General features: G+C 39.3%; 1 protein-coding gene and 2 pseudogenes across 3 annotated transcripts in view; all 3 read right to left on the bottom strand.

Annotated features, from left to right (window-relative positions):
* STARD9 (StAR related lipid transfer domain containing 9) overlaps nt 1–27,327 on the bottom strand; it is a gene marked incomplete at its 5' end in the record, with an annotated part of 130,965 nt that overhangs the window by 72,656 nt on the left and 30,982 nt on the right.
* LOC309818494 (importin subunit alpha-1-like) lies at nt 21,132–21,658 on the bottom strand (annotated as a pseudogene). Its single transcript has one exon. The product of its transcript is annotated as an importin subunit alpha-1-like (transcript).
* LOC309818493 (importin subunit alpha-1-like) lies at nt 21,673–23,196 on the bottom strand (annotated as a pseudogene). Its single transcript has 2 exons — nt 22,730–23,196; nt 21,673–22,010 (listed from the first exon to the last, which is right to left on the bottom strand). The product of its transcript is annotated as an importin subunit alpha-1-like (transcript).

Below are 27,327 nucleotides of genomic sequence, written 5' to 3'. Positions count from 1 at the left end.
TGCTGCTACTCAGCATCCAAATACTCTTCCTATCTGCGGGGGGAACCTGATTGTGTCAGTCTTGGTTGGAAGCAGGGCCCAACCCTCCCCGACGGAAGCCAAATAGTCCAGGAAACCCTCTCCACCTCCTGGTGGCTAGAACACGAACATGTGAAATGAGGCCCGCCAACTAGGTGCTTGCGCTTGAATTTTCAAAGAATGACACAAAAACAAAGGAATAAATTCTCCTTGTTGGCATCAAGAGTCCATCGGTACTACATCCTGAACACACAAGTGCCAAGTGTGGTGCTCAAATCAGACTATTCTGTGATACGGCTTTGCCTGGCTTCCCTGCTACCTAGGGCCCCATGGTTTCCTGCTCATTTTTCTACTTTCCCTTAAATTCTGTGAATCTCCTGATACAGTTCCAAATTGGTTCCAAATTGGAATACTGTTCTTATGGTTCATAGCTGTGGGACCATACAAATTTGTATGGTCCCACAAAATTTTACTTAAAATTTGTAAGCCTCCGTTTCTTTCCCAGTAAAGTGGATATTTTGTAACTATATCACAGGTTTGTTGTGAAGATTAAGTGAGATAACACACATAACTAGGGACCACGGAAACGAAGATAGCAGTTGCTGACCTAAGACTATACTACCCTATTGTGTTTTAGCAGCTATAGTTATGCTTCTTGACCAATGAACTATTTATGTTTTGTTTGTTTTTTAGTGCTTCTAATATTCAGGCATAGGGCCAAAATAACCCAGGGAGTGGTAAAAGATTTGGACCTTGGACCATTCCCACCCCCTTCACCAATCTCCCTCCCAGCTCTGTACTCGCCATTCATTCACCTCTATATTAGCAAAACTGAAAATTGGGCAGAGTTCTCTTTGCCTCCTGACATCTGTCTTGGTAAAATTCCCAGGGACTGAAGGAAGGAGAGGTTATTTCTCTTCACCAGACCACTTGAGTTGGCTGCTACCCATTTACTAGTTGGAAATGTTCCCCAAAACTCAACCTTTCTTTCTAGTGCTCCAGAAGAAAGTGGAAACAGAGGTGCAGACAGAGCAAGGCCACATCTAGTGAAAGTGTTATTTCTTCCCACCACTCACACAGCAGAGCAGAATGAGCTCAGTGGATTGTAAAGGAAGACAGCAGAATGTTACTCCGCCCATGTCTTTATCCAAATTCAAATAATCACCTGGAGGTTTTATGAAAAACATCTTTGAAGATACCATTTTCACTCAACAGTAAAAGATGTGAACAAGAAAAACTAGTAGGCTCCAAACATGGAACTGGTAGAAAGTTCAGATTCCAGTCTTCAAGAACTGTGAGGCTTAGCTCATCATAAATTCTAGGAAAAACCACAGCCCTAAATAGAGCACAACAGAGCCAGATGACACCGTGGTTCACTCTGACTGTGGTATTATAATGAAGCAGATGGAAACAGCTCAATATGAATACCAAGAACAGTTTGAAGGCTAAAATAAATCACCAAAAGGCAATCTAAAGCTAGAGGGTCCAGTTCAGGAGGAGAGATGAGCAGTGTAACTTTATTTTTTCTGGAATATAAACAGAAGAAAGCATTCAACAGACAGGTTAATTTTATGTGACACAGCACTTCCAGTCTTTTTAAGGATGTGCTAAATAGGGGATAGTCCACTGGATGCTTCTGTACTGGGACTCACAACATCTGAAGCCCAAACCAAAATCCCTAGCAATACTCATTTCCTAAGGGAAACTGAAACTAGGAACCAGAATTTTTGATGTTCAACATCATATGTCATTAGGGTTGCAAATTAAAACAAGGAGATACCAGACACACCTGTTAGAATGGCCAAAATCCAACACACTGACAACACCAAATGCTGACAAGGATATGGAGCAATAGGAAATCTCATTCATTGTTGATGGGAATGCAGAATGGTACAGACACTTTGGAAGACATTTTGCCAGTTTTTTGTGTTTTTATTTATAAAATAAAAATATTATTCTTTTTTCTTTTAACATCTTAATTGGAGTAAAATTGCTTTACAATGGTGTGTTAGTTTCTGCTTTATAACAAAGTGAATCAGTTATACATATACATATGTTCCCATATCTCCTCCCTCTTGCGTCTCCCTCCCACCCTCCCTTTCCCACCCCTCTAAGTGGTCACAAAGCACCGAGCTGATCTCCCTGTGCTATGCAGCTGCTTCCCACTAGCTATCTATTTTACATTTGGTGTAATAATGTCCATGCCACTCTCTCACTTCATCTCAGCTTACCCTTCCCCCTCCTCCCCATGTCCTCAAGGCCATTCTCTACATCTGCGTCTTTATTCCTGTCCTGCGCCTAGGTTCTTCAGAACCATTTTTTTTTTAGATTCCATATATATGTGTTAGCATACAGCATTTGTTTTTCTCTTTCTGTCTTACTTCACTCTGTATGACAGACTCTAGGTCCATCCACCTCACTACAAATAACTCAATTTCACTACAAATAACTCTTTTTATGGCTGAGTAATATTCCATTTAAACATATCATTCTTAACATACAATGTGGCAAGCACGCTCCTTGGTATTTACCCAAAGGGGCTGAAAACATATCCACACAAAAAGCTGCACACAGATGTTTACAGAAGCTTTATTCATAATTGCCAAAACTTGGAAGCAACCAAGGTGTCCTTCAATAGGTGAATGTGTAAACTGTGGTACATCCAGATGACAGGATATTACTCAGTGCTAAAAAGAAATGAGCTATCATGCCATGAAAAAACATGGAGGAAACTTAAATGCACACTGCTAAGTGAAAGAAGCCAATCTGAAAAGGCTACTTACTGTATGATTCCAACTATATGAATTTCTGGAAAACGTAAAACTATGGAGACAGTAAAAACATCAGTGATTGGGTGGAGTTGGGGGAGGGACAGATGACAGGTGGAGTGCACACGATTTTTAGGGCACTGAAACTACTCTCTATGATACTATAATGGTGTACACATGTCATTATACATTTGTCAAACCCAAGAATGAACAAAACCAAAAATGAACCCTAATATAAACTATGGACATTAGGTGATGTATCAGTCAAGGTAGGTTCACCACCTGCAACGAATGTACCACAACAGTGTGCAATGTTGATAGTTTGGGGGCAGGAGGTATATGGGATCTCCCTGCACTTTGTGCTCAATTCTTCTGTAAATCTAAAACTACTCTAACAAATAAAGTCTATTTTTTAAAAAGAAGATCCACAAGATAAATCTCAAGGAATGGACTTCCCTGATATCGGTGACATTTAGCAGACAAACCCTTCTCAAAAGCAGTGAGAATCAACTATGTCTCTGGAGATTTCATGATGACTGTTTAAGGTCCAAGAATAATGGTTGCGCTGTATTTTCCTATAGGAACTTTTCACTGATAGATAGTTTGTTTGTTTGTTAGCTTGTTTTTGGTAGCTCTGTAGTTCTTTCTATTATATACTATGTTCTCTGAGCCCCAAGTAGACTCATAACAACAACAACAACAACAAAAACTGTGATTTCCATTTAGGATGAAAAAGGGTTCAAAATGATGAAATAAATATTGATTTCAAATACAGGTATCAGAAATTGTTGGAACTTCCCTGGTGGTCCAGTGGGTAAGACTCCATGCTCCTAATGCAGGGGCCTCAAGTTCGATCCCTGGTCAGGGAACTAGATCCCACAAGCATGCCGCGTGCCGCAGCTAAAAAAGATCCCGCATACTGCAATGAAGACCCCGCGTACTGCAACTAAGACCTGAAGCAGCCTAAATAAATAACTACTAAAAAAATTATTGATAAGTGAGAAGTAAAAGGGACATTTCAAGGAGGGAAAAATGTTAGTTAAAAATAAATCTATAAAAGTATGAGATTAGATCACTCCCTAACACCATACACAAAAATAAGCTCAAAATGGATTTAAGACCTAAATGTAAGGCCAGAAACTATCAAACTCTTAGAGGAAAACATAGGCGGAACACTCTACGACATAAATCACAGCAAGATCCTTTCTGACCCAACTCCTGGAGAAATGGAAATAAAAACAAAAATAAACAAATGGGACCTAATGAAACTTAAAAGCTTTTGCATAGCAAAGGAAACCATAAACAAGACCAAAAGACAACCCTCAGAATGGGAGAAAATATTTGCAAATGAAGCAACTGACAAAGGATTAATCTCCAAAATTTATAAGCAGCTTATGCAGCTCAATAACAAAAAAACAAACAACCCAATCCAAAAATGGGCAGAAGACCTAAATAGACATTTCTCCAAAGAAGATATACAGACTGCCAACAAACACATGAAAGAATGCTCAACACCATTAATCATTAGAGAAATGCAAATCAATACTACAGTGAGATATCATCTCACACCGGACAGAATGGCCATCATCAAAAAATCTAGAAACAATAAATGCTGGAGAGGGTGTGAAGAAAAGGGAACCCTCTTGCACTGTTGGTGGGAATGTAACTTGATACAGCCACTGTGGAGAACAGTATGGAGGTTCCTTAAAAAACTACAAATAGAACTACCATATGACCCAGCAATCTCACTACTGGGCATATACCCTGAGAAAACCATAATTCAAAAAGAGTCATGTACCAAAATGTTCATTGCAGCTCTATTTACAGAAGCCCGGAGATGGAACCAACCTAAGTGTCCATCATCGGATGAATGGATAAAGAAGATGTGGCACATATATACAATGGAATATTACTCAGCCATAAAAAGAAACGAAATTGAGCTATTTGTAATGAGGTGGATGGACCTAGAGTCTGTCATACAGAGTGAAGTAAGTCGGAAAGAGAAAGACAAATGCCGTATACTAACACATATATATGGAATTTAAGAAAAAAAAATGTCATGAAGAACCTAGGGGTAAGACAAGAATAAAGTCACAGACCTACTAGAGAATGGACTTGAGGATATGGGGAGGGGGAAGGGTAAGCTGTAACAAAGCGAGAGAGAGGCATGGACATACATACACTACCAAACGTAAGGTAGAGGGCTAGTGGGAAGCAGCTGCATAGCACAGGGAGATCAGCTGGGTGCTTTGTGACTGCCTGCAGGGGTGGGATATGGAGGGTGGGAGGGAGGGAGACGCAAGAGGGAAGAGATATGGGAATATATGTATATGTATAACTGATTCACTTTGTTATAAAGCAGAAACTAACACACCATTGTAAAGCAATTATACTCCAATAAAGATGTAAAAAAAAATAATAAATCTAAAAACCGTGTGTTAGTAGGCATCTTTAAACTGGAAAATAATTCTAGACAACTCTGGAAACTATTCAAACATATGTTTTCACTAGCGCTGTTAGCTGCTAGGAAAACCTCAAGTAGCCCAGAGTTGTACTTACTTTTACTTCTCATCACACAGAGACCGTGAGGTACAGTTGGTACTATTTGTGGATCTACTGACCCATCCTATCGCCAAACTTGTGACAGCAGTACACAAAACTAGGGTTCAGGGCCTATTATTTGAAGAGAGTATTCATGTACAAAATATAACAATGCGGCCTGGAGTTGGGGAAAGGGCTTAGAATAATTTGCCTTCCTCTAAATAGCTACAGTTATAGTTTAATGGTTAAGAACACAGGCTTCGCAACTTAACAGATTTGAAATCTGGTTCCTGGGGCAAGTAACCTTCCCTCAGTTTCCTCACCTGTGAAATGGAGATTAAAGAGCACCTAAAACTCACAGGGTCTTTGAGAGGATTAACTGTGTAAATACATGTAAAACTTTAAGAACAATGGCACAAAGTAAGCACTTTACTGTGCTAGTTTTTGTTGTTATTGTTACTACATATTATTTTTTTCCATTTTTTGGTATAAGGAGTACTCAAAAGAGTTAACATTCTCGCTGGTACTCCCATGTACTTTAAAAGAACCATGGACTTTTGGAAAACAGATATTCCAGTACAGACACCATAGTTAATATGCCCCAACTTCACATAGATACCTTTAAAAAAACTTCTACCTTCCATCTTATTAAATATTCATTTCTAAAAAATCTTCAGAAACCATTAATGTAAAAAAAATTGTAAACTCTTTCTTCATGTCTTATCGGTTTCGCTAGGGCCTAAGGATCATTCTTTCCCTTCTATAAGTATGAAAATCATGTAACTGAAAGAGAGGTTACCTAGCCAATAAAATACATGAAGTTCTTAACCCTTAATACTTTCCCACAGAAAGGCTTCATACATTTCTCTTTTTTCCCAGGCTTTTTAAAAAATTGAGGTATTATTGACATATTAGTTTCAGGTATATAACATAATGATTCAACATTTCTATATACCACAAAATGATCACCACAGAGCTTACGTGGTGGTGCAGTGGTTAAGAATCCGCCTGCCAATGCAGGGAACACAGGTTCGAGTCCTGGTCCAGGAAGATCCCACATGCCACGGAGCAACTAAGCCCATGCGCCACAACTACTGAGTCTGCGCTCTGGAGCCCGCGAGCCACAACTACTGAGCCCACGTGCCTAGAGCCCGTGCTCCACAACAAGAGAAGCCACAGCAATGAGAAGCCCGCATACCTCAACAAAAAGTAGCCACCACTCGCTGCAACTAGAGAAAGCCCGCGCACAGCAACAAAGACCCAACTCAGCCAAAAAATAAATAAATAAATAAATTTATTTATTTATTTTTAAGAAAAATGATCACCACAATAAATCAAGTTAACATCCATCACCATACAGTTACAAATTTTTTTCTCCTCCTGTGATCTTTCACAATCCACCCACCTAGCTACTTCCAAATATGCAATACAGTATTATTAACTATAGTCACCACGCTGTACATCATATCCCCATGACTTATTCATTTTATAGCTGTAAATTTGTACCTTTTGACCCATACATTTCTATTATAAAATGAAATTGCTATTATCAACTATGATTTTCACACAGAAAAGAAATTCTTCACCAGTTTTTGTTAATTTACCTAAGAAATATTTATGAGAAAACAGCTTTAAATTCTATGATGTAGTCCATCTAAATGGATTTTAAACATCACGTATCTCTTGGTCTATAACTCCACTGTTAAAAGGACTGTACTAGAAGACTTTTTTTTCCCTTTTAGTAACACTGCTACTTAATGCAGTAATAGATGTCATCTTTATTGACAAGGATCAGTATTTGAGTATTCACCATGAGAAGTATTCTTATGTTTTATTACATAAATAAATATATTTAAAATAGAAAAAAAACCAGAAAATGCTGATAAAAATACTCCCACCATTTAGACATAACCACTGTTAACATTTTGGTGTACAGCTTATTCTTTCAGACTTTTGTTCTATTCCTAGATAATATCTAATGTCCCTTTCAGGTCTTAAATTCTGATGTAAATATAGTAATTAGGAATACTTGAATACAATGAGGATACTAACTAAACCCAATTGTTTTTATTTTTTATTTTACTATAGTTATTTATGATACTCATAAGTACAGTTTTCCCTATATTTATAATAAGATGACTTAATATTTTAATTTAAAATTCTATTTAATTTCTCAGTAGGAAAGCATGCTATAGCCCCACCCATCAGGTATCCAAGTCTATCTAAGCCACAGCCCAGGCCCCACTGTCCACCGGGCTATAGCTTACCCAAAGAGCAAACAAGGTATCTAGGAAGGGAAAGAAAGTCTCAACTGTGCCAGCTGTGCCAAAACAACCCCACAAAGTATCAGGAAATGCTGTCCACTCTTTATAAATGTCAGGCCACTCCCTCAACACCACTGCAGGTCACTGATCTTTGGGTCTCTGCCCAGTATAAATGTTCACATTTCCTTCCCACTGTAAGCCCAGCTAGGGGTTAATCAACATCATTTGGATCCTGCCCCTGGTTTTTTGTAGCAGATTTTTCCAGAGAAAACAGGCAACGGCCTATATTTGACTTTGACAGATGAAACTAGATTTCCTATTTGGTTCCTCCACTTTACACTGTGAACTACAGAGAGATTTATTTCCCATATTTATTCATATCATATATGTATATCCATGCAATGTATACCATGGAAATTTCTGTTTAAACAGTTTCCAATGAACAGGAGGAGAAAGAAACTACAAGAGAAATTTTGAAATGCAGGTAAAGATAAACAAGGCCAACTGGAACGTATGCCATACCCAATGAGGAGAAGAATCATTATTCTGAAAGAAACAAGTCCTTCTTTTTCTTATTTTTAATTAATTTTTTAATTTTTTAACACCTTTATTGGAGTATAATTGCTTTACAATGGTGTGTTAGTTTCTGCTTTATAACAAAGTGAATCAGTTATACATATACATATGTTCCCATATCTCTTCCCTCTTGTGTCTCCCTCCCACCCTCCCTATCCCACCCTTTTAGGTGGTCACAAAGCACCGAGCTGATCTCCCTGTGCTATGCGGCTGCTTCCCACTAGCTATCTATTTTACGTTTGGTAGTGTATATATGTCCATGCCACTCTCTCACTTTGTCCCAGCTTACCATTCCCCCTCTCCATATCCTCAACTCCATTCTCTAGTAGGTCTGTGTCTTTGTTCCCATCTTACCCCTAGGTTCTTCATGACCTTTTTCTTTTTTTTTCTTAGATTTCATATATATGTGCTAGCACACAGTATTTGTTTTTCTCTTTCTGACTTACTTCACTCTGTATGACAGACTCTAGGTCCATCCACCTCACTACAAATAGCTCAATTTCGTTTCTTTTTATGGCGGAGTAATACTCCATTGTATATATGTGCCACATCTTCTTTATCCATTCATCTGTTGATGGACACTTAGGTTGCTTCCATGTCCTGGCTATTGTAAACAGAGCTGCAATGAACATATTGGTACATGCCTTTTTTTTTTTTTACATCTTTATTGGAGTATAATTGCTTTACAATGGTGTGTTAGTTTCTGCTTTATAACAAAGTGAATCAGTTATACATATATTCCCATATCTATTCCCTCTTGCATCTCCCTCCCTCCCACCCTCCCTATCCCACCCCTGCAGGCGGTCACAAAGCACCCAGCTGATCTCCCTGTGCTATGCAGCTGCTTCCCACTAGCCCTCTACCTTACGTTTGGTAGTGTATGTATGTCCATGCCTCTCTCTCACTTTGTCACAGCTTACCCTTCCCCCTCCCCATATCCTCAAGTCCATTCTCTAGTAGGTCTGTGTCTTTATTCCTGTCTTACCCCTAGGTTCTTCATGACATTTTTTTTTCTTAAATTCCATATATATGTGTTAGTATACGGCATTTGTCTTTCTCTTTCCGACTTACTTCACTCTGTATGACAGACTCTAGGTCCATCCACCTCATTACAAATAGCTCAATTTCGTTTCTTTTTATGGCTGAGTAATATTCCATTGTATATATGTGCCACATCTTCTTTATCCATTCATCCAATGATGGACACTTAGGTTGGTTCCATCTCCGGGCTACTGTAAATAGAGCTGCAATGAACATTTTGGTACATGACTCTTTTTGAATTATAGTTTTCTCAGGGTATCTGCCCAGTAGTGGGATTGCTGGGTTGTATGGTAGCTCTATTTGTAGTTCTTTAAGGAACCTCCATACTGTTCTCCACAGTGGCTGTATCAATTTACATTCCCACCAACAGTGCAAGAGGGTTCCCTTTTCTCCACACCCTCTCCAGCATTTATTGTTTCTAGATTTTTTGATGATGGCCATTCTGACTGGTGTGAGATGATATCTCATTGTAGTTTTGATTTGCATTTCTCTAATTAATGATGTTGAGCATCCTTTCATGTGTTTGTTGGCAGTCTGTATATTTTCTTTGGAGAAATGTCTATTTAGGTCTTCTGCCCATTTTTGGATTGGGTTGTTTGTTCTTTTGTTATTAAGCTTCATGAGCTGCTTGTAAATTTTGGAGATTAATCCTTTGTCAGTTGCTTCATTTGCAAATATTTTCTCCCATTCTGAGGGTTGTCTTTTGGTCTTGTTTATGGTTTCCTTTGCTGTGCAGAAGCTTTTAAGTTTCATTAGGTCCCATTTGTTTATTTTTGTTTTTCTTTCCATTTCTCTAGGAGGTGGGTCAAAAAGGATCTTGCTGTCATTTATGTCATAGAGTGTTCTGCCTATGTTTTCCTCTAAGAGTTTGATAGTTTCTGGCCTTACATTTAGGTCTTAAATCCATTTTGAGCTTATTTTTGTGTATGGTGTTAGGGAGTGTTCTAATCTCACACTTTTACATGTACCTGTCCAGTTTTCCCAGCACCACTTATTGAAGAGGCTGTCTTTTCTCCACTGTATATTTATACAATTTTTTTTTTTTTTGCGGTACACGGGCCTCTCACTGTTGTGGCCTCTCCCATTGCGAAGCACAGGCTCAGGACGCGCAGGCTCAGTGGCCATGGATCACTGGCCCAGCCACTCCGCGGCATGTGGGATCCTCCCGGACCGGGGCACGAACCCGTGTCCCCTGCATCGGCAGGTGGACTCCCAATCACCGCGCCACCAGGGAAGCCCATCTCCACTGTATATTTATACAATTTTTAAAGGTTACATTCCATTTACAGTTATTACAAAATATTGGCTATATTTCCCATGTTGTACAATACATCCTCGTAGCTTATCTTACACCCAATAGTTTGTACCTCCCATCCCCCCACTCCTATATGCCCCCCGCAACCCCCATAACCACTAATTTGTTCTCTATATCTGTGAGTCTGCTTCTTGTTTTATTATATTGAAAGAAACCAGTTTTGAGACTGGCAGTTCCCAGAACTGGATTTCTCTTCACCTCGGCAGCAAGTATTTATTAAATTCCTAACAGGGCCCTAGCACTGCATGGTCTCTGTGGGAGATTTGAAAGACATTTGAAATACTGTCTCGATCTACAATGATCACAGAGTTAGTAAAAGTTCAATACTTTTACATAGTAGAAAAAGAATGAAGGGTAGACATAATATTATATTTCGAGAAGGAAAAAAGACTGTGGGCTGGGGTAGAAAAATCTTCATAGCATAGGTGGCACTAAACCTGTGTCTTAAGCTTGCTTTCAGATAAGTCCCTTCTTTGAATAATGTCCCCCGGATAAAGGCCTTCTCTCTTAAGTGAGGGTGACCTCAGGACTGCAGTACCACAAAATCTAAAATGTATCCTTGTCATTTCAATCCTTCAAGAAGTCAGAATTCTGGGTGAAACAACAGAACAACTAGGTCACTTTACTCTCCCTGAAAAACCTTCAGACCTCCACTTGCCATCTCTTAATACCTGGCTGTCAACTGTGGAAAGTTCATCCCAAGGACTAAAGATCTCCCACCTTAGGAATAACAAACATCCAGGCAAGTAACCCCAGAAACAGCCAAACAAATCTCTCTGCCTCATCACTTCACTGAAGTTATTTTATTACTCTTATTTGAACAAGGAAGTATGGGTACAAAAAGGACAGACATCAGCAGCTGTTCTTAGCCTCAATGAGAGAGGCCCAACTATAGTGGCAGTGGTCCATTCCCACGATGCAACCCTTTAGTGGTATGAGAATATCACTCCCTAAAATGAAAATTACTCTGTGACTGGATATCACAGGGTCTTTCTAGGATCTTCTGCTTGGGATTGATAGACTAGCCCTCTTCTCACAACCCCCCGAAAGCTAAAGGATCCATGAGCTCCCACCTATAGAGGGAAGAGGAGGAGACAGAAGGGCTGCAATTTTCTTAACCATGACATAGGCCTGAAGAATCTCCTGAAGTGTCCCCACTTAAAGTTTCTCTGACCCTACAGCTACTGCCATGACCATAGAACCAGGAGGCACTTGGAAAAGACCAAAGTACTCATTCTTTATCCAAGTGCATTCACTATATTGCGTTAGTTAGCAGAAAGAAGGAAAATAAAGACTGAAATGTAAAATACTTCCATCTCATTTTCTTCTATGTTCTCCAAATGGCATCTATTATCTACAATGTAGATTTACCACAACTTAATATTGCAATATAATGAGCAGTTCCAAATCAGTAAGAAAATAATCAACATCCCAAGAGTAAAAAAAAATTAAATAACTGACCAAACGCCATTGCTAAGCACAATAAATTTTTACTGTACTTTTCCATCTTTCTACAAATATATAAATTTTATATTGTTATTCATAGTATATAACCTGTTGTGTATTGCTTGTCATTCCTATATTCCTCAAACACTTAAGCATTTTAAACATTTCTGTGATTCATTTTCACAATTCTGAGTTTAGAGGTTCATAACTGACACAACTAACTTAATGAGTTCTTAACAATTGACAGTTTTCTTATTCTCATACCAACATGAGATGAATGAAATCCAAAATTCCCATTAGAAAATATCAGTTAGCAACTAGTATTTATAATTGCAGCTCAAGGTCAATATTTCCTAGTGGTATGGAACACAAAGAAAAAAAGCAGAAGAGTTACCTTCACTATTTGTAAGCCCTCAATTTCCAAAATTCTACGAACACAACTCTCCTTAGTCAAGCACTCCCTGTCCTGAAACAAATTTGCTAAGTTGGTTGGGTTATTTTTCATTTACTTCCATCTAGCACTCAAGTTCTCTCTTCATACTTCCTTCTTTCAACTGTAGAGTATTTGATCAGAATCAGTGAGAACTCATGAGTTTCAATATAAGTAAATAGATATAATGGAACTGTATGCATGTGTGTGTGTATATACATCTGTATATGCAAATATATATTCCCTAGCTTTGTCTAACTCTACTGAGGAGACCAAGGAACAGTGATATCTCAATAGCAATGATCACACCTAGCACCCAGATCTTGGCTAAATGCCATTTCCCATTAATGGGAACAATCTGAGCATCATAACAAACAATAATACTAACAGACTGTCATCCACTGAATAAAATGGGAAACCATGAGTCAGTACAAATATAAACAAGTAAATAATTTGAAAGTTTGATGAGGAATGGGATATTTACATAGTGTTTCAAAGTACCTTTCGACAAAATATTTATTACAAAGAAGGGAAAAGAGTAACTATACGGTGGAGGAGCCTAGCAAGACGGCACCTTAATCAAGAAATCAAAGTGAACTCTGTGATATTCCTACCAAAGATGCATAACCTGGATCTAATCATGAGGAGACATTGAACAACCAACTTAAGAAACATTCTAAAAAATAATTCACCTGTAATCTTCCAAAGTGTCAAGATTATGAATACAAAGAAAAACTGAGGAACTATTCCAGGATGAATTAGACTAGACATAAGACAGCTAAATGCAACAAGTGATTCTGAACCAGATCCTTTTTCTATAAAGGACATCACTGGGACAATCAGCAAAACTCAAATGGGATCTAATGATTAGATGTAGTAATATAACAATTTAAATTCCCAGTTTTGAAGGTTGTATTGTGGTTATGTTAAAGAATGTCCTTTAGTATAAGGAACTGCACACTCAAGTATCTGGGATAACTGGGTAACAGGTTGGCAACTTTTAAGTGGTTCAGGAAAAATTTTTTTGAATGTACTTTCATCTTCTATGTAAATCTGTGATCATTTCAAAAAATTTTTTTAAGTTTAATAAAAAGATGTAAGGAAAAATACAACAACAGAAAGCACCCTGGATTCTGAGTCAGGCCTGGGTTCCTACAGATACCAGCACTGCCACTTACTAGCTGTGTGACCTGGTATGAGTAACGTGCTTTGTTTCCTTTTTCCTCATCAGTAAAATAGGGATGACGTTTATTGTAAACAGTTTATTGTAAAAATCAAATGAAGTAAATTATGAGAAAACGCTTAATACATGAAAATGCTAATGAAGCATAAGATATTTATTTTGCAGTCCTGTTGAATCAAATTAAAAAATAACCATAAAGATAAAATGAAATGTACTACAGGTACAAGAAACACATTGTGGCATTATATCAGTCAGGGTCTAAACAGAAACAGATGGTATATTCAAATTAGAATCATTCAGGTTTAATTAAGTAAAAAGACTATTCACAAAGGTGTGGGTGTGAAGTAGGAAAACCACAAGGGACAGTGGAGTAACCTGGAACCAGTACCTGGAAATTCACCACCTCAGAGCCAAAATGGACGAAGGGGGAAAAACGTTCACCAAAACCTGGAAGAAGAGAACCATGCGGAGAGCACCACATTGAGAGGAGCTGTGACTTAAGTTAACAGGTGAGGCCAGACCAAGCCAATCCCTCAGGAGGAAACCTCTCCCTCTCATCTGTTAGAGCTCTCCACCGTTCAACCCCAACTCAAGCCAGAGGGCAAGGAAGCCCAATGCTTAGTCCAACAGGTCAGCCTTTGGGGCATAGAAAAAGGTAGAAAACGATGAAGAGTTGACCTGGAAGAGCAAAAGGAAGATATTCAACAGAACTGAATTCAACTGAAGAAGCAGGGAAGACTTCATGAAACAGGGAACATCTGAAGTGGGCCTCAAGCCATGAGTAGGATTTTAATTATTAGGTTGATTATCTAGGCAGTATGAATAACACATATAAAGCTGCGAGTAGTGAAAATGCATGGCTGTCCAGGTGAAATTTAGAAAGTCAGATATGTTGTAAGATAAGACTAAATATTGGGGTGATGCAAAGGATGAGGTTTTCTTTTCTTTCATTTTTAAAAAATTGAGGTATATGGGACTTCCCTGGTGGTCCAGTGTTTACAACTCTGTGCTTCCACTGCAAGGGGTGCGGGTTAAATCCCTGGTCGGGGTACTAAGATCCCACATATCACATGGCTTAGCCAAAAAAAATTGAGGTACAGATGATATACAATATCATATTAGTTTCAGGTGTACAACAAAGTGATTAAAAATTTTTACAGATTATACTTCATTTAAGGTTATTATAAAATATTGGCTATCTTCCCTGTGCTGTACAATATATCCTTGTAGCTTATGTATTTTATACATAGTAGTTTGTACCTCTTAATCCCCTACTCCTATCTTGCCCCTCACCTCTCCCCACTGGTAACCACTAGTTTGTTCTCTATATGTGCCAGTTTGTTTCTGTTTTGTTATATTCATTTGTTTGTTTTATTTTTTAGGTTCCACATATAAGTGATATGTACAGTATTTGTCTTTATCTTATTCATTTCACTAAGCATAATATCCTCCAGGTCCATCCATGTTGTTTCAAATGGCAAGATTTCATTCTTTTTTATGACTGAGTAGTATTCCATGACATACACACACACACACACACACACACACACATATTATATATATATATATATATATATATCACATCTTCTTTATCCATTCATCTGTTGATGGACACTCAGGTTCCTTCCATATCTTGGCTATTATAAATAACGCTGCTTATGAACACTGAAGTGCATGCATCTTTTCAAATTAGTGTTTTCATTTTCTTTGGATATATACCCAGGAGTGGAATACTGGATCATATGATAATTCTATTTTTAGTTTTTTGAGGAACCTCCATACTGTTTTCCACAGTGGCTGCACCAATTTACATTCCCACCAACAGTGTACAAGGGTTTCCTTTTCTCCACATCTTTACCAACATTTGTTATATGTGGTCATTGATGATAGTCACTCTGACAGGTGTGAGATGATATCTCATTGTGGTTTTGAGTTTCATTTCTCTGATGATTAGTGATGTTAAGCATATTTTCATGTGCCTGTTGGCCATCTGTATGTCTTCTTTGGAAAAATGTCTATTCGGGTCTTTTGCCCATTTTTTAATCAGGTTGGTTTTTTGTTTGTTTTATACTGAGTTGTATGAGCTATTTATATATTTTGGGTATTAACCCCTTAACGGTCATATCATTTGTAAATATTTTATCCCACTCAGTAGGTTGTCTTTTCATCTTGTCAATGGTTTCCTTTGTTGTGCAAAAGCTTTTAAATTTAATTAGTTCCCATTTGTTTATTTTTTCTTTAGTTTCCACTGCCTTAGAATATGGATCAAAAAATACTGCTATGATTTATGTCAAAGAGTGTTTTGCCTATGTTTTCTTCTAGGATTTTTATGGTTTCTGATCTTAAATTTAGGTCTTTAATCCATTTTTGTTTATTTTTGTACATGATGTGGGAAAATGTTCTAATTTCATTCTTTTACGTGTAGCTGTCCAGTTCTCCCATCACCACTTACTGAAGAGACTGTCTCTTCCACATTGTATATTATTGCCTCCTTTGTCATAATTAATCATAAGTACATGGGTTTATTTCTGGGCTCTCTATTCTATTCCACTGAGCTATGTGTCTGTTTTTGTACCAGTACCACACTCTTTTCATTACTGTAGCTTTGTAGTATAGTCAGTAGTCAGGGAGCATGACACCTCTAGCTGTTCTTCTTTCTCAAAATTGCTTTGGCTATTTGGGGTCTTTTGTGTTTCCATACAAATTTTATAATGATTTATTCTAGTACTATGAAAGACACCATTGGTATTTTGATAGGGATTGTGTTGACTCTATAGACTGCCTTGGGTAGTAGGGTCATTTTAACAATATTAATTTTTCCAAACCATGAACATGATATATCTTTCCACCTGTTTGTGTCATCTTCAATTTCTTTCAGCAATGTCTTATAGCTTTCCAAGTACAGGTCTTTCATTGGGTTGGCCAAAAGGTTCATTTGTTTTTTTCCATAAGATAGCTCTAGTAGGGCTTCCCTGGTGGCACAGTGGTTGGGAGTCTGCCTACCGATGCAGGGGACGTGGGTTCATGCCCCGGTCCAGGAGGATCCCACATGCCGTGGAGCGGCTTGGCCCGTAAGCCATGGCCGCTGAGCCTGCACTTCTGGAGCCTGGGCTCCGCAACGGGAGAGGCCGCAGCAGTGAGGGGCCCACATACCGCAAAAAAAAAAAAAAAAAGAAAAACAAGAAAAAAGATAGCTCTAGTAGCACTTGGTTGTATTTAACTTCATTTGAAACAATTTTGTTAGATTGTATGTGACAGCTGTCATATCAGTGCATTTGAAAAAGACTTATCAAAATTGGTGAATTTTTGTGTAGCCATTTTAATATTGAAGATGAAAGAAAAAAGCAACATTTTTGGCACGCTATGCTTTATTATTTCAAGCAAGCTAAAAATGCAACCGAATACAAAAAAAAAGATTTGTGCAGTGTATGGAGAAAGTGCTATGACCAGGTTTTCTCCTAGTTATTTCATTCTTTTTGAAGTGATGGTAAATGGGATTTTTTTCTTAATTTCTCTTTCTGATAGCTTGTTGTTAGTGTATAGAAATGCAACAGATTTCTGTATTTTAATTTTGTGTCCTGCAACTTTACCAAATTCATTGATGAGCTCTAGTAGTTTTCTGGCGGCATCTTTAGGATTTTCTATGTACAGTAACATGTCATCTGCAACCAGTGACGGTTTTACTTCTTCCTTTCCAATTTAGATTCCTTTCATTTCTTTTTCTTGTCTGATTGCTGTGGCTAGTACTTCCAATACTGTGTTGAATAAAAGTGGCAAGAGTGGGCATCCTTGTCCTGTTGCTGATCTCAAAGGAAATGCTTCAGGTTTTCACCACTGAGTATCAGGTTAGCTGTGAGCTTGTCATATATAGCCTTTATTATGTAGAGGTATGTTCCCTCTATACCCACTTTGTGGAGAGTTTTTATCGTAAATGGATGTTGAATTTTGTTAAAAGCTTTTTCTGCATGTATTGAAGTGATCATATGGTTTTTATTCATATATCGTTTTAATGACTTTCTCCATATCTTCCTTTAGTTCTTTGAGCATTTTTAGGACAGTTAAAAGTCTCTGTCTAGTATATCTGCCTTTAGGTCCTTCTCAGGGATGGTTTCTGTTGATTAATTTTTTCCTTTACATGGGCTACACTTTCATGTTTCTTTGTATTGTGACTTTTTTGTTGAAAACTGGACATTTGAACCTAATAATGTAGTAACTCTGGAAATCAGATTCTTTCCTTTCTCCAGCGTATGCTGTCTCTTGTTATTCTTTTCATTTATTGTTTTTGTGTTTTTGATTGTTGTAGGCTGTCTCTGTGCTGAGGATCAGACAGAGGTGTAAAGCTAAAGTATTCTCAGGTCTTTTCTGAGCCTTTCCCTGGGCATGTCTAGTCACTTTTTAATTTTCCCTGTGTGTTTTGTTGTTTTTGAATGCCCTGGTCATAAATATCTGGCTCCCAAAAAGAGAAAAATGAAGTGGGGTGGGGGTGGGGAGAAGGGTGCTGGCCCTTTAAATCCCCTGGAAGTCACTTCAGCAGGATGGGGAGGGACTTGGAGAAAGGTGCAACAACAATGGCTGCCTACCTCTTTGCCTGCACCTCTGTGATCAGAAGCAGCAATTAGCAATCAGAGTAGATTCCTGATATTTGGAAAACAGGGTCCTTTTTGCCCACCCTGACTTCTGCAAGCTACATGCAAGATGCTCCAGGACCAGTGCATAGCTGCCTGCCACTTGACTGGGAATAGGGAATGGGTGGCTCCTACTATGTTAAGAGCTGAAATTAACTTCAATTTGTCCTCCAAGTCTTCCTCTGGAAGTGGCAAGTCTTCAATAGACTCCAGAGTTCCAAAACAGTTACTTAAGATGGATTCTGCCAGTGCAATTGTCATCTAGGTGGGAAGACAGATTCCTGCTTTCTTCCCAGAATCCTCTCCTTCATAATAATTTTCTAAAATACAAATTAGTACCCTCATATTTCCCTACTGAAAGCTGTCTATATTTAAGTACATAGGAATCTCTTTTATTCTTGAATCCATTAACTAAGATGCACCTAAATTATCACCCTGTATATGTACTTTTCCTTTTAAATTTTTGAAAAATATAAATATGTGAAATGATATTAATCTAAACAGAGACTCTAACAAAGCCATATGAAATTATTTACTCAACCAATATTTGTAAAGTGCCTATTAAAGCAAAACACTGTGCTTTGCACTACTCCTACTGTTTAAGGATGATTGTTAGGATTACTTTGCACAATGAATACTTCAACAGAAGTGCTTTATTCAACAAACAGTTCATACAGCTCAACAACAAAAAAACAAACAACCCAATCCAAAAGTGGGCAGAAAACTTAAAGAGACATTTCTCCAAAGAAGAAATACAGATGGCCAATAGGCACATGAAAAGATGCTAAACATCACTAATTATTAGAGAAATGCAAATCAAAACTACAATGAAGTACCACCTCTCACCGGTCAGAATGGCCATCATTAAAAAGTCTACAATTTTTTTAAAAGCGCTTTTTCAAAAACCAGAGTTTTAGATTCATATAGCTAGTAACATTTACTGAGCAATTATTTTGTGTTAGGCTCTCAGCACCTTAAATGTTATTAATCCATTTAATACTCACAATACATCTATGAGGGTAGTTAATATTATCAAAGTTCTCTAATGTTCACACGAGAAAATTGACGTCCCATGGGTAGTAAGTACCTCTAAACAAAGCTCTTGCTTTTAACCACTGTGATATTCTGCCACTAGCAAAATAACTGTTCACCAGAGTTATCAGGAAAGGCAAATCTTATCTGTTGAACACTAAGCTATTACCCTACAATTTAAAATTGTTCTTCAAGGTTTCCTTACTTCCTGTTGTTTTGCTTCACGCTGGGAGAAACTTTACCAAGTCTCCTTTGAGTATTTCTAAATAGCAGTCTCAGTAAAATTTTGTTAAAGCCTTTGGTCAAAAACAATAAAATCTGATCCTTCTGCCATTTGTTAATCACTTTTGGAGTCTTTTTGCTCCATTAACCTTTTCGTTTGCACATGAAGAGAATTATAATCTCACCCCCAAATTTCACCGACATTGCTATCATTAAATGACCAGAATTTGAAGCCTTACTAGAGACAGACAAGATTACATTTTTTTCTTTCTTTGCTGTTTTTCAAACTACAAAGAACACCCACTTCTTGTACCAAGTGAAAAAATAAAACGCATGAAGAAAAAACTAACCTTCCTTCCCTACCTCAACCCCTAATCCTACTCATTTAAGTATCCAACAAGTCCCCTTCAGGTACTGACGGAAAGGATATAACGAACAGGTATGTCCCTCCATACCTTTCTCCATGTATATAAGGATATACAGTTCTTCGTTTTTCTTTATTTTCATTGAAAGAGACACATATAATGCACGTCAACCTGCAACTTGCTTTTTATCACATAACATAGCATTAACATACAGGTTATTTCCCATAGATACAACTCTTCCTTTTTTCATGCATGCACAAATCCACAGTTACACAAACACAATTTAAAATAATTGGGGGACTTCCTTGGCAGTCCAGTGGTTAAGAATCCGCCTTCCAATGCAGGGGAGGTGGGTTCGATCCCTGGTTGGGGAGCTGAGATCCCACATGCCACAGGGCAACTAAGCCCACGCGCCGCCAACTACTGAGCCTGCGCTCTCTGGAGCCCACGCACCACAACTAGAGAGAAGCCTGCGCACCGCAACGAGAGATGCTGCGTGCTGCAACTAAGACCCGACGCAGTCAAATAAATAAATAATTAAAATAACTGGGCTATCATGCATGCTGTGGGGGCAATGCTTCGTTTTATTTCCTTTTTATTTGCCACCCCTCTTTTCCCTTCCTCTTTTCCTCCCTCATACATTAACCCCCACCTGTGGGTAAGACATTAACAACTGGCATCATTTCTTGTTCTTCCCACAGTCATAACCATAAATGCACACACGCTCACTCACATATTTATGGGTTTTGAATTCTTCTAAGACATCTGCAATATATTTCACGGTGTATATGTACCAAAATTGAGTCAATCGTTCCCCTACAAATGGGCAATCACTTGTTTCTACTATTTTATCCCTACTCAAAATGGTTCAATAAATATCCTTGACCATATATCCTTATTACTGGTGTTTTTATTTTTACAGACTATGACCCTTACCTCTAGACACTCCAAAGTATAAAGTCTAAATTCCTCTATCAGAGCTGCAACAAAACCTGAGGCCTCCCCTGAACCCTCTAGGCCCTGACTGCCTGCTGACCCACACCTGCTGCTGCTGTTTGTTTTTTTTTTTTGAAGCAAAGGGTGAAATAATCTTTTTATAGGACACTGCAAGATATGAAATTCCACACTGAAATTAAGAAACCCTTTGAGAGGAGAAGCTTCATACAATATGCACAGTTTGGAACTGTTCAAGTATAGTTTCCTTGTAAAAAGTAGTTTTACCATAGCAAACCACATTTAAAGAGCTCTTAGAGAAACAGTAAGGCAAACTTATACCAAACATAGTACACGTCTGGTATAATAAACTTATGCTTTAGTTGTACAATCTAAAAGTGGTCCCAGAATGCCATCCGGAACTTGGGACGTACAGCCTTCAGAGGGAGTTTCTGGCACAACATTTTGATATTCTTGTTCCTCCATAGGGAAGCATTTCTCAATCAAACTTAATGAAACTGTGTTACACAGACTCATTTTCATGGTTTTATAGAGCTTCAGTTTTGTCCAGACCTCTACATTCTTCAATTATACTAAGTTTCTCAGTTTCACCTAGTTTCTCAGCAGCCTGGAAGATACCTGAAATGGCATTCAGAATAACCATGGTAATTTTGGTATCTTTCACAGTTCAGAGGTTCATCAACAATTCTACTATGCCCCAATGAACAATCTGCTACACAATCTGTTCAACTGTTCCACAACTTTTCTAGCTGGTCACAGCCCATAAAGCTTCTTTTGCGTCTTGAAGTTTGCCTTAGAACACCAATGAGGAATGGGACTAATCCATGATTCACAACTCACTGTATCTGGTGATGGTGGCCAGCTATGATATTTGATATTGTCCATATATCTGCTAATACTTCTGGACATCATGATACAGGAGACGAACTAAAGTAGGAAGAATTTGCTCAACAGCATCTAACAGGGATGCAGGATTCTTGTTGCAACAAAGGTTTGAAAGTGTCCAGGTAAGGTGTTACAAGTAACCACATGCTAAAGATGACACATTAGGAACTGCAAGAAAAAGCCACCAGTGGATCAACTGCACTACACTTGATAGCCTAGTCAAAAAAAACTGAACCATCACCTGCAGTGTTTCCGAGAGCCCATACACCTTGTTCACTGATGTAAGCATGGGGAGATGCCAGCAGAGAAATGAATGCTGGGACAGCATAGCCCCAGCCTGTTTTTCTTTTTTCTGTTTTTTTAACATCTTTATTGGAGTATAATTGCTTTACAATGTTGTATTAGTTTCTACTGTATAACAAAGTGAGTCAGCTATACGTATACATATATCCCCATATCTCCTCCCTCTTGCGTCTCCCTCCCACCCTCCCTATCCCACCCCTCTAGATGGTCACAAAGCACCGAGCTGATCTCCCTATGCTATGCAGCTGCTTCCCACTAGCTATCTATTTTACATTTGGTAGTGTATATATGTCAATGTCACTCTCTCACTTAGTCCCAGCTTACCCTTCCCCCTCCCTGTGTACTCAAGTCCATTCTCTACGTCTGCATCTTTATTCCTGTCCTGCCCCTAGGTTCTTCAGTACCATTTTTTTTTTTAGATTCTATATATATGTGTTAGCATACGGTATTTGTTTTTCCTCTTTCTGACTTACTTCACTCTGTATGACAGACTCTAGGTCCATCCACCTCACTACAAATAACTCAATTTCGTTTCTTTTTATGGCTAATATTCCACTGTATATATGTGCCACATCTTCTATATCCCAGTCTGTTCTGATTGATTTATGCATGCATGCTGCACCGGGTCTTAGATGCGGCATGCGGGATCTTTAGTTGCGACATGCATGCAGGATCTAGTTCCCCAACCAGGGATCGAACCTGGGCCCCCTGCATTGGGAGTGTGGAGTCTTACCCACTGGACCACCAGGGAAGTCCCAGGCCCAGTCTGTTCTGACGTCCTAGAGGCAATGTTAATGAGCACCCACGCAGATTCAAACTGAATGGGACTAAAGTCAGTTCTGCCCAAGAAGGACACAAATTCTGGAATCAAACCAGCCCAGATTATGTTGTCTACGGGGGGCTGTTTTTCCTAGAAGGCAGTTTCCCAGCAGCTTGAGTCACTTGGAGCTGGCTTTCCAAACTGCTGCTGTTGATGCCTTTGACAGTATCATCAACAGACCAATTTACAGTGCCCTGGTTGTTTTGGTTTTCTTGCAGTGGAGAAGCAGCAGCCTCAGGAAGCAAGCTTAGATTTCTCCTTTTCAGCACCTGGTCATCCTTCTTAGCTTATTAGCTTTCCTCAGCTCCACATGAACCAGTATTCAGTACAGCCTCTTTTCTGTACTATCATGCCCTTGAATCTGTTAAGGCAGGCAGCTGGTGAGTTAGCATTCCTGTTGCTGGACATGGTTATGAGACACAGGAAGAAAGCTACAGAGCCAGCTCAGGTTTCCACAGGAGGCTGTGCAGACCCTATAGCTTCTTGACTTAGGAAAACTTGGGGCTAGAAATGGAAGGAAGCTGAGACATATTCAAGTCTCTTCTTTCTAGATATTCTCTAAGCATGTGATTTCCCCTGATTCTTCAACCTCTTGCCACGATGTGCCCCCAAATGATTTTCCCCACCACCCTGTAGAATACTAGAAATTCTCTCCATTAGAGTAATTCATCTGAGTTTGCTGTAACTTCACAGTGCCCCTATTAAAATGCACATGCTACCAGGAAGGACAGAAGGATACTTTGTTGTGAACAGAAAAGGGATTGGAGAAATTATTGTGTGCTGGATAAGATGGTGATCAGGTATCAGAGAAGATAATAATAATAATAACACTTATGTAGCATTTATTATCTGTGAAGCACTGTTCTAAGTGTTTTATATTTACTTACTCATTTAGTCCTCACAACAACTCTGAGGTAGGTGTCATTATCGCTGTTTTACAGATGAGATAAATGAAGCACAGAGAGATAAAGGGACTAGTCCAGGATCACAGCCAGTAATCTGTGAATCTGGAAAATAAACCTTTTCCCGCCGCGGAGCACGGGATCCTCCCAGACCGGGACACAAACCTGTATCCCCTGCATCGGCAGGCGGACTCTCAACCACTGTGCCACCAGGGAAGCCCATAAACCATATTTTTAATCACTATACTTCACCACCTTTCATCTAGGAAGGAGATGGGGTGTCAAAGAGGAAAGTCTAGGGTCCCTCTGGTGTCAGACCCTAAAATATGCCCTATTGAATGCAACTCTTATCACCTTTATCAAAAGATAAAAATAGAAATCCCTGTCTATTTGTCTAGGGCTTCTTTTTCTGAAAAGAAAAAAAGTAAAGAAAAAGAGGGACTTCCTGGTGGTGCAGTGGTTAAGAATCTGCCTGCCAATGCAGGGGACACGGGTTCAACCTCTGGTCTGGGAAGATCGCACATGCCACGCAGCAACTAAGCCCGTGTGCCACAACTACTGAGCCTGCGCTCTAGAGCCCATGAGCTACAGCTACTGAAGCCCACGTGCCTAGAGCCCATGCTCTGCAACAAGAGAAGCCATCACAATGAGAAGCCCGCGCACCGCAATGAAGAGTAGTCCCCGCTCACAGCAACTAGAGAAAGCCCGTACACAGCAACAAAGACCCAACGCAGCCAAAAAAAAATTAATTAAAAAAAAATAAACCTCAAAAAAAAAAAAGAAAATTGCACATAGCAGCAAATACTCATACAGAGGTAATAGATACACATACCACACAGAGAAACATAAATTCATATTCTTAGTTTAAGCCTCTGATTACTGAATGAATCCGAAAAACTGAGCTTTGAGATCACCAAAACACGTATTTTTGTTTATACAAGATTTTGCTATTTCTAACAATGCTTTTTTGCTAAGGAATGTTCCCATGAACAACTGTCCAAGTGGCATGTGCCATCTGGTAGGTCCCATATGCGGCTTTCATACTCTCTGGACATAAGCAAGGAATTCCCAGGACAGATAGATGGGTTTCTGGCTCTAATGCTTCCCTCCTCCTTGCAAAAAGACAGATTCCTTAGGATTCCTTATACAGGATCCTATGAGAAAAGATGAAAGATGGATTTATTGGAATAGAATCTAAAGACTTGCCATTCCCACAGCCACTTCTAAGAAGACAACCACAAGTGATTCCTTGATCATAATCTGCCACGTTTTATGTCATTTAACCCTGTTTTCTAGGCCCCATCTGACTGGGCCCCAAGCAAAGCAAAAGAGAGCAAAAGAGGGCAAAAGAGAGCAAAAGAGGGCAAAAGAGAGACTCAACCATTAGATGACCCCAAATAAGAATGCTAATAAGGGTATGCCAAATTGGATAAAGATTAACGGACACGATCAACTCTTGGGGAGCTCTGAATGCGAGACAGAGAGCTGCTGTTGGCCTCCTACAGTTACTGCTGAATTCTGAGCAGTAATGAATAACGTTCCACTGTCATGTAGCCTGGCTGTGTGACTGTGGACAGTTTCCTTATTTCCTCACGTAGCCTCACATTCATGACCCATCATGTGAGACAACCTGATCACCTCTCTCCCATGTGGCCTGAAAAAGCCCTATCAAAACGGCAGGTTCAACTGTCAACAGCAACAAGCACAAAGCAGAATCACTGAGCAGCATCACATGACAAGTGGACTCGTTAGCAGTTTGCCCAGCAGCTGGTCTGGACAAAGACAACGAGGGTGGCAATATGGAAAAATGGTTTGCTTATCAGGCGTGAGGGAGTCTTTGCTTATTCACAGGCAGAATCCAAGAGGGATAAGCTGTTTCACTGCTTTCAGGGTAGTATATAAAATAAAGGGACATTGCAGATCCAGGAGAAGGCCTTCACTCCATCAGACAGAACTTCCAAGAGCTAGGATATCTGCAGCAATTCAGGCAAATCATCCGGGAATCTTTCCATTCCTAATAATTAAGGATCTGTGAGACAGAGTTAGCAAATTTTTTTCTATTATGAGCCATACAGCAAATATATTAGGCTTTACGGGCCACAGAGTCTCTGTCACAACTACTCAACTCTGCCTTTTTGTACAAAAGCACCCATAAACACTACATAAACAAATGGGCATAGCTATGTTCCAATAAAACTTCACTAAGTCAGGTGGTGGACAGATATGGCCCACAGTTATAAGGCAAAAGTCCTTTTTAGAGCCAACTTCTTCAAAAATATAAGTGGGTTTGAAGGTTCCAAGTGGAATAAGAAATAAAGCAAAACTAAAGAGCGTCCTACATACATGAAAGGCCTTCTAATCCTTTGAAATACATTAAAATCATTTATCATTGAAAATAAAGTGAAAGTATATGGACAGCTCACCTAGACCCATTTTCTTATTTATTTATTTATTGTCTGCGTTGGGTATTTGTTGCTGCGTGCAGGCTTTCTCTAGCTGTGGCGAGCGGGGGCTACTCTTCGTTGTGGTGTCGTTTGGTTCACGGGCTTCTCATTGCAGTGGCTTCTCTCATTGCAGAGCACAGGCTCTAGGCACGCAGGCTTCAGTAGTTGCACCAGGCAAGCTCAGTAGTTGTGGCTCACGGGCTCTAGAGTGCAGGCTCAGTAGTTGTGGCACACCGGCTTAGTTGCTCCGTGGCATGTGGGATCTTCCCAGACCAGGAATCGAACCCGTGTCCCCTGCACTGGCAGGCAGATTCTTAACCACTGCGCCACCAGGAAGTCCCGACCCATTTTCTTACAATAACTGATACTGTACCAAAGTTAAAGTCACTCAATAAGATCAACACTGAAGAGTCATCAGTCAGGACAAGCTTAGCTTAGCTTAGGCTATTGTAGCAAACCTCTAAAGCATAGTAGCTTAAAACAACAAAAGTTTATTTCTGGCTCATGCTACCTGTGGGTCAGTAGGGAGTCTTGATGGTTGTATCTTCTCTGACAGAACTACCTATCTCCGACATTACTGATCTTGGTGCCAGGAGGGAAGAGGGCTTTGGAAGGTCATACTCCAGCAACTGAAGGCTCAGACATCGTTTCTCCTTAAAATATACTGGACAGAGCTCATAATATGGCCCCCCTCCCCTCACACAATGGGACCAGGAAGTGAAATTCTATCATGCAACAGAAGATGAAAAGCCAGGAATACTGAGTGAGCAGCATGAGTGACTATCACATAGCAATGGTTAACTCACTTTTATCTAGATGATCACAAAAGGAGATTTTCTTATTAAAAACACATTTCTGATATATTGGATAGCCAGAAACCACTGTCAACTTCATTTACATTAGAATTTCAAAGTGTTCGGTATACTCTTCCTTAGTGTCTAAGGATTTGGCAATGGCAGGACTTGAGGTCATCATTATGAGTATCAATCCTTTGTTTATTTATTTATTTACTTACTTATTCATTTATTCATTTACGGCTGTGTTGGCTCTTTGTCTCTGTGCGAGGGCTTTCTCTAGTTGCGGCAAGTGGGGGCCCCTCTTCATTGCGGTGCGCGGGCCTCTCACTATCGCGGCCTCTCTTGTTGCGGAGCACAGGCTCCAGACGCGCAGGCTCAGTAATTGTGGCTCACGGG

Source organism: Grampus griseus (assembly GCF_964374135.1).
Source record: "Grampus griseus genome assembly, chromosome: 2".
Lineage (NCBI taxonomy): Eukaryota > Metazoa > Chordata > Mammalia > Artiodactyla > Delphinidae > Grampus > Grampus griseus.
Note: the sequence above shows the minus strand (reverse complement) of the source record. Positions and strands in the feature narration are given on the sequence as shown.